At 46.1% G+C, this 12,323-nt stretch overlaps 1 protein-coding gene across 4 annotated transcripts in view; it reads left to right on the top strand.

Moving 5' to 3' along the window:
* Window positions 1–12,323, top strand: part of Tpst1 (tyrosylprotein sulfotransferase 1) — a 58,293-nt gene that overhangs the window by 3,706 nt on the left and 42,264 nt on the right. The window contains exon 2 of one of the 4 annotated variants that reach the window (XM_029533890.1): window positions 7,480–7,663. The exons of the other annotated variants lie outside the window; for them this stretch is intronic. The gene's annotated coding sequence lies outside the window, so the exon portion shown is untranslated. The remainder of the gene's footprint in view (window positions 1–7,479; window positions 7,664–12,323) is intronic. 4 annotated transcript variants of the gene reach the window in all.

The following is a 12,323-nucleotide window of genomic DNA, read 5'->3' as shown; positions in this document are numbered from 1 at the left end:
ATGGTAAGCACTTTACCCCACTGAACTATTTTCCAGTCCATGTGACTTTTTTTCCTTTTCCTTTTCCTTTTCCTTTTCCTTTTCCTTTTCCTCTCCCTCTCTCTCTCTCTCTCTCTCTCTCTCTCTCTCTCTCTCTCTCTCTGTCTCTCTCTGTCTCTCTGTCTCTCTCTTTCTTAGATAGGATCTCACTCTAAATTATGGTGGCCCTGAATTTGCTCCGTTCCTCCTGCCTCAGGCTCCTGAGTGCTAGTATCACAAGCATGAACCATCGTACTGGGCTACCTTACGCTTTGTGTCTACTGTCAAAGGACCCGTGATGGTTGTGTTTGCTTGTTTACATCTTTTGCCTCTTTCTCAGCCCGAAGGGTGGGGCTTTGAAATCAAGATGGGCTTCTATGTCAGCATCTTCTACTGTGTCAGGTAACATGAACAGACATTGAGAATAGATTTTTTTGTTGTTTAATTATTTGATTTTTTTAATTGTGTGTGTGTATTACTGTGGGAGATTGTGTAGGTTTGTGTCAGTGAGTATAGTGCCTGCTAAGGCCGGAAGAGGGCACCAGGTCTCCTGCAGCTGGAGTTATAGGTGGTTGTGGGCCTCTTGAGGTGACCTGGGTCTTCTGCAAGAGCGGCAACCATTGAGCCATCTCTCCAGCTTAGAGAATCTGTTTTGAAAAGAGCTCATCCTCTGGTAGTGTTGTGGAGGAGCAGTTAGACAGAGGCAAGGAGGCCATGGAGGTCAGCACAGGATGATCGGTGAAGATGGCAAGGCCTGCGGAGTCAGGGGTAGATTTGAGGATAGTGTTGGGGAATTGGGTATCAACTTCAGGGTCTTAGCGCATCCAGCTAAGCAAGCCTGCTGCCACTGATCTGAAGTACAACCAAAGCCTAAGCCTGCTTCTCCATTTCTGGCTTTGGTAGCCATCCTGATGGTGTTTCTCTTCATCCTGTTAAAAAGTGCTGGAAATGGAGCAGGCTCTGAAGGGAAAAGGAGAAGCCTAGTGCTACATGTTACAGAGCTCCTTCTGCTTGCTCAGCGTCATCGGGCTTCTTGATTGTATACGAATTCCCCGGAGTTTTGGATGCCTTTGATGAATTTTCAGAGTTCTGAGAAAGCTGGTCCTAATCACTTGCCAGTGTTCTTGTTACTTTTACAAAGAGCAGACTTTTGGAAGTCCCCAGTCCACCATCTTAGTAGTGTGTGTGTGTGTGTGTGTGTGTGTGTGTGTGTGTGTGTGTGTACGTGTGTACACCAGCAGTTTACCACTGTGCCTTAGTCCACATTTCCTGTTTGTTCAGAACATCAAACAGTGCTGAGAGCCGTTCATGGGACATTTTGAGGGCTTTTCTAAGCTCTCTATGAGTGTCTCCTTTCCCAGATCTTTAGTCTTGATTGCTCCGTGCGTGGTTGCTGTTGCCTGACGCGGTGGCCTTAACTAGTTGTCTCTGATTATTTTCAACAAATGCTTTGAGGATATGACCGTTTATATGAAGGCATCTCTGAGTCCCTTCCAGTGAAGATTCGTTTTAAGAATGGGGCTTTTTTCAGTGAGCTGCTAGACAGGGTAAGTCGAGGCTCTTGAGGCCATTGTTTTGTTGGGAGCTGCAGTTCTATCCTGCCCCAGTCCGCAGCTGCTGGTGTTCAGAAGACGAGGCTGTTGGTTTTCAAGGGTTCTTCAGAGCTGGGGAAAGGGAGTGAGGCGAATTATAGAGCCGCCGTGCTCACTGTGCTCGCCGAGAGCCGGCCTTCTTCCTTGTGGAAACATTCCTTGGAGTTTTGTAACCCTTGGTGAGTTTTCAGAGCTCCGAGAAAGCTGCCCTTGATGGTGCTGTCAGTTTCGTGCACCTCCATGAAGAGTGGACTTTGGGAAGTCCTACTGTGCCGACCCAGGAGTTCGCCTGTCTCTGCTTCCATATATGGAGAAGGGGTTCCTGCATTATTTTGGCACATTTGTTTAGGCCACTGGTAACTCTGAAACACTCCAGATCCGAGTTTCTGTTTTATGTTATTATTTCTGTTTACCAAGAGTAAACTGACTGTTTACTATTCCCTCAGTCTGTGTCTATGCCCGCTGCTGCTTTGAGACTTCTTGATAGGATACTCAGGTCCTGCCCCCAGCCCCCACAGTGGGGCTCTTGGCTGTCTCCTACTCTAGTGCTGTTTCCTCTGTCCTGCCCTCTGCTAGCCCATGGATATACATCTTCCTTAGTTCTAGACATCTGTCCATACCTCCCGTCTGTCTGACCTTCCATTGTGGCCTGAGTGGAGATTTCTTATCTTCTTCTGAGTTCTCTGCAGGCAGATGGTGACTTACATTTGTTTATATGCTCTGTGTTTGACCAAGATGTAGGAGTTCGACTTCATGGTAAGAAGAGTCTGCATTTAAGATAGTGGTATATGAATTGCATTTTATTTTATTTTATTTAGTACCAAATTGAAGGATGTCTCCTATGCTAGAAAAATTATACAGGCCTCTCTCATGAAGTCCTCAGAAAGGTGTAAGAAAATTAAATAATAAGCATTTCCATTTTGCTCATAAAAATTGTAATTGTGGTTTCTGATGAGCAACTTCATATCTATGTTTAAAAAGATGACAGAATTTCATCTGTGAGTAACTAGGTTGGAGGCAGTATGCTGTGGCATAAGTGGAGAACCTGTTTACATGGGACAATGGCTGGGATAAAGAAAAGCTGCACTGGGGCTGGAGAGATGGCTCAGTGTTTAAGAGTACTGGCTGCTCTTCCAGAGAATCTGGGTTGGATTCCTAGCACCCATACAGCAGCTCACAACCTTTGTAACTCCAACTCCAGGAGGATCTGATGCCAGCTCTGGCATCTAAGGGCACTTCACACACATGACACACACACATGACACACACACACACACACACACACACACACACACACACACACACAGAAGCCGGAGAGATGGCTCAGTGGTTATGAGTACTTGCTGCTTGTCTTAGTCACTGTTCTGTTGCTATGAAGAGATACCATGACCAAGACAGCTCTTATAAAAGAAAGCATTTAATTGGGGACTTGTTTACAGTTTTAGATTTGTAACCATTGTAACCATTGTCACCATGGTAAGAAGCATGGAGGTGTACAGGCAGATGCTGGAGGAGTAGCTGAGAGCTACATCCTGATCCATGGGCAGAGAGAGAGAGACAGAGAGAGACAGAGAGAGACAGAGAGACAGACAGAGACAGAGACAGAGAGAGAGAGAGAGAGAGAGACAGAGAGACAGACAGAGACAGAGAGAGACAGACTGACTAACTGACTGACTTTGGGCTTGGCATGGACTTTTGAAACTTCAAAGCCCATCACCCCCAGTGACACACTTCCTCCAACAAGGCCACACCTTCTAATCCTTTTAATCCTTTCAGATAGTACCATTCCCCTGGTGACTTATATATTCCCACTCTTGAGCCTGTGGGGGTCATTCTTATTTAAACTACCACACTGCTCTTGCAGAGCACCTGGGTTTGGATTCCAGCACTCACATCAGGCAGGTTACAACTGCCTGTAACTTCACTTTAATGGATTTGATACCCTTTTCTGGCTTCTGCAAGCATTTGTGCATATGAGGGACACATAAACTCATGCAGGCACATACACGTACATTTTAAAAATCCTAACTGGGAATAGTGGTGCAGTCCTTTAATCCCAGCACTCAGAAGGCCAAGGCAATTGATCTCTCTGAGTTCAAGGCCAGCCAGGTCTACAGAGTGAGTTCTAAATTAGCCAAAGTTACATCATGAGACCCTGTCTCAAACAAAACAAAACAACACCAAAAGAACAACAGTAACAAAATCTTAACGCAAGAAAGGCAGAGCTCCCTGGCCTTGTATTTTTTGACCTCTGTATAGCTCTGTTATCCCAAGATCAGGCCGAGTTCTCTATCCTTAAGCTTATCCAGGTGAACTCTCTGGAGAGGCAAAAGCTGTGGGAAATACATGCTTCTCACTCACGCAGGTAAAGGGTGCACACATGGTTTAGACTTTTCTTCTGTTATTCTAAGTATGTTTGAGATGGTTCTTCCAGAGAAAATATGAGAGATGTGCTTATGAAAATCTTAAAATCCACTTAATTTCTCTTACAACACATACAAGGCTTTTTGTCCATGTCACCCCTAGTATCTGGGAAGGACCATAACACAGAATGAGGCCTAGCTGGGTTCTGGCCTGGCCAACAGTTTGCGAAGTGATGCATGAAGGAGGCCATCTGCCTGTGCTTTGGTTTCTTCACATCTACAGTTATTCTGAGAAATGTTCCTTTACTTTGGTTCCCTCCACCCCCACCCCTGCTCTCCCACATTACACATTGCATGAACTCGAACCCAGGCCCTGAGGCACAGCCTGCCTCGTTAATTCTTGCATCAAGCATAAGTGATCACAGTCAACTTAGGGTTCTGTGTTATACATCAGTGGGAGTGGGAGCTGACACAAGCAGATGTAATAGGCTAAGAAATGAAGAATGGATTAGGGGCTGCAGAGATGGCTTGGGAGTTAAGAGTTCTTGTTGCTCTTCTAGAGGACCCTGGTTCAATTCCCAGCACCCACTTGTTGACCCACAACCATCCTTACCTCCAGTTGTAGGAGATCCAGTGCCCTCTTCTGGCCTTAACAGATACTGCAGGCCTATGGTGCATAGACATACCTGCAGGCAAACACCCATACACATTTAAAAACATACAAAGGAAGCTGGGGAGATGATTCAGTGGGTGAAACACTTTCCATACAAGCGTGAGGCTTGAAATTCAGATTCCCAGAACCTGTGTAGGAACTAGGTGATCCCAGGAGCAAGCTCCCTGACTAGACTAGCCCACGTCTCTCTCTCTCTCTCTCTCTCTCTCTCTCTCTCTCTCTCTCTCTCTCTCTCTCTCTCTCTCTCTCTCTCTCTCTCTCTCTTTGGTTTTTCGAGACAGGGTTTCTCTGTATAGCCCTGGCTGTCCTGGAACTCACTTTGTAGACCAGGCTGGCCTCGAACTCAGAAATCCGCCTGTCTCTGCCTTCCGAATGGTCCCACATCAATAAAGTGGAAAGTCAATGAGACTTTTGATTCTCCACATTCAGGCACACACATGTGTGCATGCATTTTACACACATGCTGCTCATGCAAAGAAACCAAAGCATGGAAGGTGAAAGGAAAGGAAACAGAAGCTGACTCTCTATTTCTAGTCTTTCTAAAGTTAAGAAAATTATCTTGGACGAAAGGACCAGTAGGCTAATCTTAGGAAAGTGTTAGCTGCCTAGAATACTAGTGAGGAAGTTGGGTTTTTTTTTTTTTTTTTTTGGTTTTTCAAGACAGGGTTTCTCTGTGTAGCCCTGGCTGTCCTGGAACTCACTCTGTTGACCAGACTGGCCTCAAACTCAGAAATCTGCCTGCCTCTGCCTCCCAAGTGCTGCCTCCCAGTACCTTCCAGGAACTCACAACAGACTCTACTTGCAGCCATCCTTAACATCACTAACTTCTTGGCAGTTGAAACTAATGTATTCAAAAGAATTCATTACAGTTCTCAGGGCTGGAGAGCTGGCTCAATCGGGAGCTCACAATCACTTGTAACTCCAGCTCTAGGACTTACAGGATCTTCTGATGTCTGTGGGCACTGGTACTCCTGTGCACACACCCACACACAGACATACATACTCATAATAAATAAATAAAATCTTGCTTTCAAGGAGCTCACAGTTTATTGGAAAAGCTGACACATTAGCCCTCTACTGTCATGAAGTGGTGTGGTAATGCAAGAGTAAGGATGGATTGAAGTTGAACGTTGAAGGGATGAGTGGGTGTTAGCATAGACGTGCTGAAAGGCAACTCAGGGATGCTGCAGGCTGACATAAGCACTATTGGGCAAGAGAGGAGAGGAGGCCTGTGATGGTGGGGGAGGCTATAGAGACCAAATGGCAGCTGAAGGCTGGAGCTGGACCAGAAAGGAGTTTCCTTGTATTCTAGGTATGGGTTACTTTCTGAGAGGAATTGCATGCTGAAAGGTCTTAAGCAGGGGAATGGTGAGTGTATTTGCATACTGGGGCAGGCAGTCAATGAACTGAGTGGAGAAAGTCGAAACTCATGAAAGAGACTGTGGAGTTCCTGTTATTTACTTATTTACTTTGTGTGAGTACACCCACCACAGTCAACTGTGTAGAAGGCAGAGGGCTACACGAGGGACTTGCTTCTCTCCTTACTTAGGCTTGAACTCAGGTTGCCAGGCTCGCTGCCAAGTGTATTTACACACTGAGCTGTCTTGCTGGTCCTGCTGGAATTCCTTTGTTGGTTGAAAGAGAGAGAGAGGGGGAGAGAGAGAGAGAGAGAGAGAGAGAGAGAGAGAGAGAGAGAGAGAGAGATGATGATGATGTTGATGATGATGATGATGATCTAACAGCAAAATTGGTCTGGAGAGATGACTCAGCAATTACAAAAATTGGCTGCTCTTTCAGAGGACCTGCGTTCATTCTTATCTCCCACATGGTGGCTCACAACCATCTGTTAGTTAAGTTTCAGGGGTCCAGTGTTCTCTTCTGTCCTCCGTGGGCACCAGGCACATAAGCGGGTACATAGACACGCCCATACACGCCCAGTAAAACTAGCAAGACCCTTTGAGGATAACATTTAATAATTGCAGAACTTTGTTGCTTCTGTTTACTTGTAGCTCTTTGCTTTACTCTTTGACTATTTTGTTGAACATTTGCTTTGTTTTAGATGACTCTAGGTGTTCCAAGAAGATTAGCAAATGGTACTTCACTCCATGTTTACCTATGGGTTCCTGACTTTATCCCTACCCGCTGTTCAAGTATCCACAGCATCCTTGGATGATGATGGGTTTAACAGAGATTGCAGTGGAGTGAACTAACCACAGTGCAGTGGTCTAAGTGCACACATGATGTTTTACCCGGTAGTTTGAGGTTGCAGAAGGGGAAGTGGTTGATTTGGGGCTGGAGGATGAGGCACAAGCACCCAGAGAGAAGGCTTCCCTGAGGAGATGTATGGAAAGGCAAAAGGAACAAGCACGGGCAGTTGGTGACCAGCTGGAGCTGGTGCGAGTGGTCCAGAGGGCAGGCTCCGTGGCAGTGGTCCTGCTCGGGAGGTAGGGCCGCGGGAGGAGGCCCAGTGTGTGAATACCCTGGACGCTGTGCTTTAAAAGCTCTAACACATGTGGACTGAGGATGGGACTCGGCTAACAGAGTGCTGCCCTGCATGCACAAAGCCCTGCTTCCATCCCTAGCACTGTGTAAACTAAGCGTGATGGCCCACGCCTGCAGTCAGCCGGGATGTGTAAAGGCAGGAGGAGTGGAGGGTCGAGGGCCCACATGACACTCTGCCTTAAGAAAGAGGAAGGCCCTTCCACCCGTGCTGGTCCAGTGGCACTGGAGGAGAGCCCCCAAGTGCGCTTCCCTTCCACTGCTCCCTGCCTCTGCCTTTCACACATCCACTCTGCTCACTGAGAAGAGGGTTATCCTTGCTCTTGTTTTCTAGATTCGAGAACTATGACTCAGTGCTTTATCTACTGCCAGATGACTAAGAGGCCCAATTCAGACGGAGCCCAGCTCTCCCATCTCTAATAATTAACCGGGCTTCTGCTAGACCAACCCAGTGCCTCCTTCGCCTCTCCTTTTCCTTGTCTGGATCCGTTCTAAAATGTACGGAGTTACTAGAAAAGGTATGATCTTGACTGAGTGACTGAGTGGAAATAAACAGATGGGACACATTTCCTTGTGTGTGTGTGGTTTGTCATGGGTCACGGCTGGTTGTAAACACGAGCTTGGAGGATCCAGAAGAGGAGTATGTCAGCAAAATCAGACAGCATGTCTGTGCTCGCGCAACACCGCGGACTTGTGGACAACTTGGTGGAGTAAGTCCTTTCACTTCCACGCTGGTTCTGGACATAGAACTTGGCTCTCAGGCTTGCGTCCTTGGGCAGCAAGCGCCTTCACCCGCTCCACTGCACCGCCTTACTGGCCCCATCTCAGCTTTTTTTTTTTAAACTTAATTATTATTATTTTCTTTATTTACATTTCAAATGCTATCCCGAAAGTTCCCTATACCCCACCCCCGCCCCTGCTCCCCTACCCACCCACTTCCACTACTTGGCCCTGGCATTCCCCTGTGCTGGGTCATATAAAGTTTACAAGACCAAGGGGCCTCTCTTCCCAATGATGTCTGATTAGGCCATCTTCTGCTACATATGCAGCTAGAGACCTAAGCTCAGGGGGTACTGGTTAGTTCATATTGTTGTTGTACCTACAGGGTTGCAGCCCCCTACAACTCCTTGGGTACTTTCTCTAGCTCCTCCATTGGGGACCCTGTGTTCCATCCAATAGCTGACTGTGAGCATCCACTTCTGTGTTTGCCAGGCACTGGCATAGCCTCACAAGTGGCCACTATATCAGGGTCCCTTCAGCAGAATCTTGCTGGCATGTGCATTAGTATCTGGGTTTGGTGGCTGATGATGGGATGGATTACCGGATGGGGTAGTCTCTGGATAGTCCATCCTTTCATCTTAGCTTTAAATTTTGTCTCTGTACCTATATCCTTTCATGGGTATTTTGTTCCTTATTCTAAGGAGGAATGAAGTATCCACACAATGGTCATCCTTCTTGGTTTTCCTGTGTTTTGCAAAATGTGTCTTGGGTATTCTAAGTTTCTGGGCTAATATCCACTTATCAGTGAGTGCATATCTAGTGACTTCTTTTGTGATTGGGTTACCTCACTAAGGATGATATCCTCCAGATACATCCATTTGCCCAAGAATTTCATAAATTCATTGTCTTTAATAGCTGAGTAGTACTCCATTGTGTAAATGTACCACAGTTTCTGTATCCATTCCTTTATTGAGGGACATCTGGGTTCTTTCCAGCTTCTGGCTATTATAAATAAGGCTGCTATGAACATAGTGGAGCATGTGTCCTTATTACCAGTTGGAAGATCTTCTGGGTATATGCCCAGAAGAGGTATTGCTGGGTCCTCTGGTAGTACTATGTCCAATTTTCTGAGGAACCGCCAGACTGATTTCCAGAGTGGTTGTACAAGCTTGCAATCCCACCAGCAATGGAGGAGTGTTCCTCTTTCTCCACAACCTCGCCAGCATCTGCTGTCACCTGAATTTTTAATTTTAGCCATTCTGACTGGTGTCAGATGGAATCTCAGGGTTGTTTTGATTTGCATTTCCCTGATGACTAAGGATGTTGAACATTTTTTCAGGTGTTTCTCAGCCATTCAGTATTCCTCAGTTGAGAATTCTTTGTTTAGCTCTGTACCCCATTTTTTAATGGGGTTATTTGAATTTCTGGAGTCCAGCTTCTTGAGCTCTTTGTATATATTGGATATACATGTTCAACAACATGTATGATCTTTGGTCCTCACTGAATCTCAGCAGGTCAGCTTACCAGTCTTATGTCAAATGTCCACACATCTGCCCTCCACTAGTCCTGACCCAGCTCCCATATAAAACAGCTTGAGATTTTAGCTTGTGCTCCCCTGCCCGCCTCCCCCTCAAATGTATCCTAGGTTTTAGGGCCCATTCTTAATTCTTGGCCAGCGCTTTTTCCTCATGACCGTAGTGCTTACTCAAGGATGCTCTCCATTCCGTTTTTTGCTCTTTGCTTCTTCCTTGTCTTTGGGTCTAGAGCCAGCCCCAAGTGTTCTGACCATTGAGTTCTGACTGTTCTGATATAGCACAGGGCTTGTAATAGTGCGCTCACCGGATAAGATTTGAAGTTGCTGGGGAATGGTGAAGTCATTGGTGGTTAACCGCTGGACACATCCTTTGGTGGGTGAATGCAGTCATGAGCTACAGTGAGTCTTCTTTATGCCTAGGAGCTAGAAGTGAATGTAGAAACTACCCTGGAAGGGACATTCGCTGGCAGGTTGGATGGCATTGGCTTTGCCACATTAACTGAGTGGGGAGTTCATGATCAACCATGAGGAGCTGATGGGAAACGGAAGGGAAGAAAAGGCTTAGGGGCTGGGTTCATTTTTTATTTTATCTTTACCTGACACAATTCCCAAGCATCATTTTGGGCATGGAATGTGGCTACAACTGGGCCTGTGTGTGCAGTGAGTCCTGGCATGGGCTAACTAACCACCAACCTATACATGTGTTTGTTGACCGATTTTTTTTTCATTACAATGTTTTGAGATTTATTTTTGATTTATCCTTTGAGATTACAATCTAATTGTATCATTCCTCCTTCCTTTTTCTCCCTCCACATTCTCTTATGCCTCATTCAAATTCGTGGCCTCTTTTTCTTTTTAAATTTACTTTTATTTTATGTACATTATGTTTTGCCTGTGTGTTGAGGGCATCAGATCTTGGAGTTACAGACCATTGTGAGCTACTTTGTGGGTACTGGGAATTGAACCCTGGTCTTCTGGAAGAGCATTCAATACTCTTAATCACTGAGCTATCTCTTTAGCTCTAGTCTTTTTTTAAATTGTTGAGATATATATATATATATACACACACACATATATTCTAAATACATTTCTAAATATAAAAACACAACCCACTCAACCCATATGATGTTACTTGTGTGTCTATGTTTTCAGGACTGTGCGTTTGGTGTTGGGTAACCAGTGGTATATTCTTTAGTGGAAAAGCCTATTTCTCCCGCTCTCGGTGTTCCTTAGTTGTTACAGGGAGCAGAGGAATTCATGAGCGAGTGGAGCCCTGTGTGGGTATATGTTATTGACATGGGCAGAGCCATGACCAATCCAGGACCCACTGGAAAATGTCAAAGCTTTCCTCTGGTCCATATATGGAGTCGATAGCATGTGTAGGAAATTCTTTCCTCGAATATTCATCCACAGCCTGCAGACTGCTCCCCTAAAGAGACCCCTCCTACTAAGGTATCGAAACCTTTCCCTGTGACCCAGCTGTAAGCCATAAACTCTGTCCCCTTGGTTATCTGTGTGCAATGACCCTGCCTTCTTGTTCAGTTGTATGCAGTGATGGCTCTCCCCTGGTCAACTCCATAGAGCAGACCTGCTGAGCCTCCAGGGTACTGCAGTTTCTCCATCAGAAAGCCCAGTCCACGCAATCCCAGCTTCTCTTTGTGTCTGTATCTGTCTGCCTATTCTTCATTCCCTCACTGCTGCCTCCAGTCGGGTCTGTCCTTGGAGTTCTTGGCCTAGGGTTGAGTCCTCCTGAGTGTTCCTTCTTCCACATTAGCTTATCTGCAGACGTCATCCTTGTTCACATCGTGGTCAGGCAACCATGTTGGTGCAGCTTTATGGGTGCAGCTCCTCTCGAATGTCTAGAGGAGAAAAATCTCACAGCCCTTTTCTGTCCCTCTGGTTTTACAATGTCCCTGCCCCTCTTCTGTACTTCTCTTTGAGCCCTAGGTTCAGGAGTTCTGTTGGTACCACGTGAGTGCTTAGTGCCCACTGAAGCCAGAAGAGGATGTCAGATCACCTGGGATGTAGTTATAGACAGTTGGGAGCTGCCACACTCTAGGATTTGAACTTAGGTCCTCCAGAAGAGCAGTCAGTGTTAACTGCTCAGCTATCCAACCCCCTAACCCTTCCCCCAGCTGTCAGCAAAACAACTACAGAATCCACACCAGGACCAGCGTTGTGGCAGTTTCGTTTTATTTATGTGTATGTGGATACAGGAGAGTTGGATGGGCTCGTGCCACGGCGTGCATGTAGACGTTAGACGACAACCTGCAGGAATTGCTTCTCTTCCATTTTAATGTGAGTTTTGGGAATTGAATGTAGGTCGTCAGGTTAGCAGCAAGCACCTTTACTTCTGGAGTCGCTTTGCTGGCCAGTCATTGCTGTTTTAATTTTTTATTATTTACTTACGTAGTTATTTGAGACAGGATCTCACTAGGTGGCCATGACTGTCCTGCTCTGTAGACCAGGATGGCCTTGAATTTACAGAGATCCACCTGCCTTGGCCCCCTGAGTTCTGGGATTAAAACTGTGTGCCACCACATCTGGCAAGTTGTTTTTACTATTTATTTATTTATTCCATAAGTTTGGGTGTTCTGTCTGTTTCTCTGTCTGTATCTCACATGCCCACGGAGGTGAGAAGAGGAGTTGAATCCCCTGAGACTGGTGTTACAGACAGTTGTGAGCCATCATGTAGATGCTGGGACTCGAACCCAGTTGATCTGGAAGAGCACCCAGCGCTCTTAACCTTCCGGGCCATCTCTCCAGCTCAGTGATGTTTTTAACTAGCAGAATCACCTCATAAGATGTGCAGAGATTTGGGGGAGAGAGGGTAAGACGCTTGCCTAGCACTCAAAGCCTTTTGTAAGCTCTCTGACACTGCAGGGACAGTGACGAGGAAGAAAGGGAGAGAGATCGTGACTCCC

The sequence above is a fragment of the Mus pahari genome, chromosome 23 (assembly GCF_900095145.1).
Source record: "Mus pahari chromosome 23, PAHARI_EIJ_v1.1, whole genome shotgun sequence".
Lineage (NCBI taxonomy): Eukaryota > Metazoa > Chordata > Mammalia > Rodentia > Muridae > Mus > Mus pahari.
Note: the sequence above shows the minus strand (reverse complement) of the source record. Positions and strands in the feature narration are given on the sequence as shown.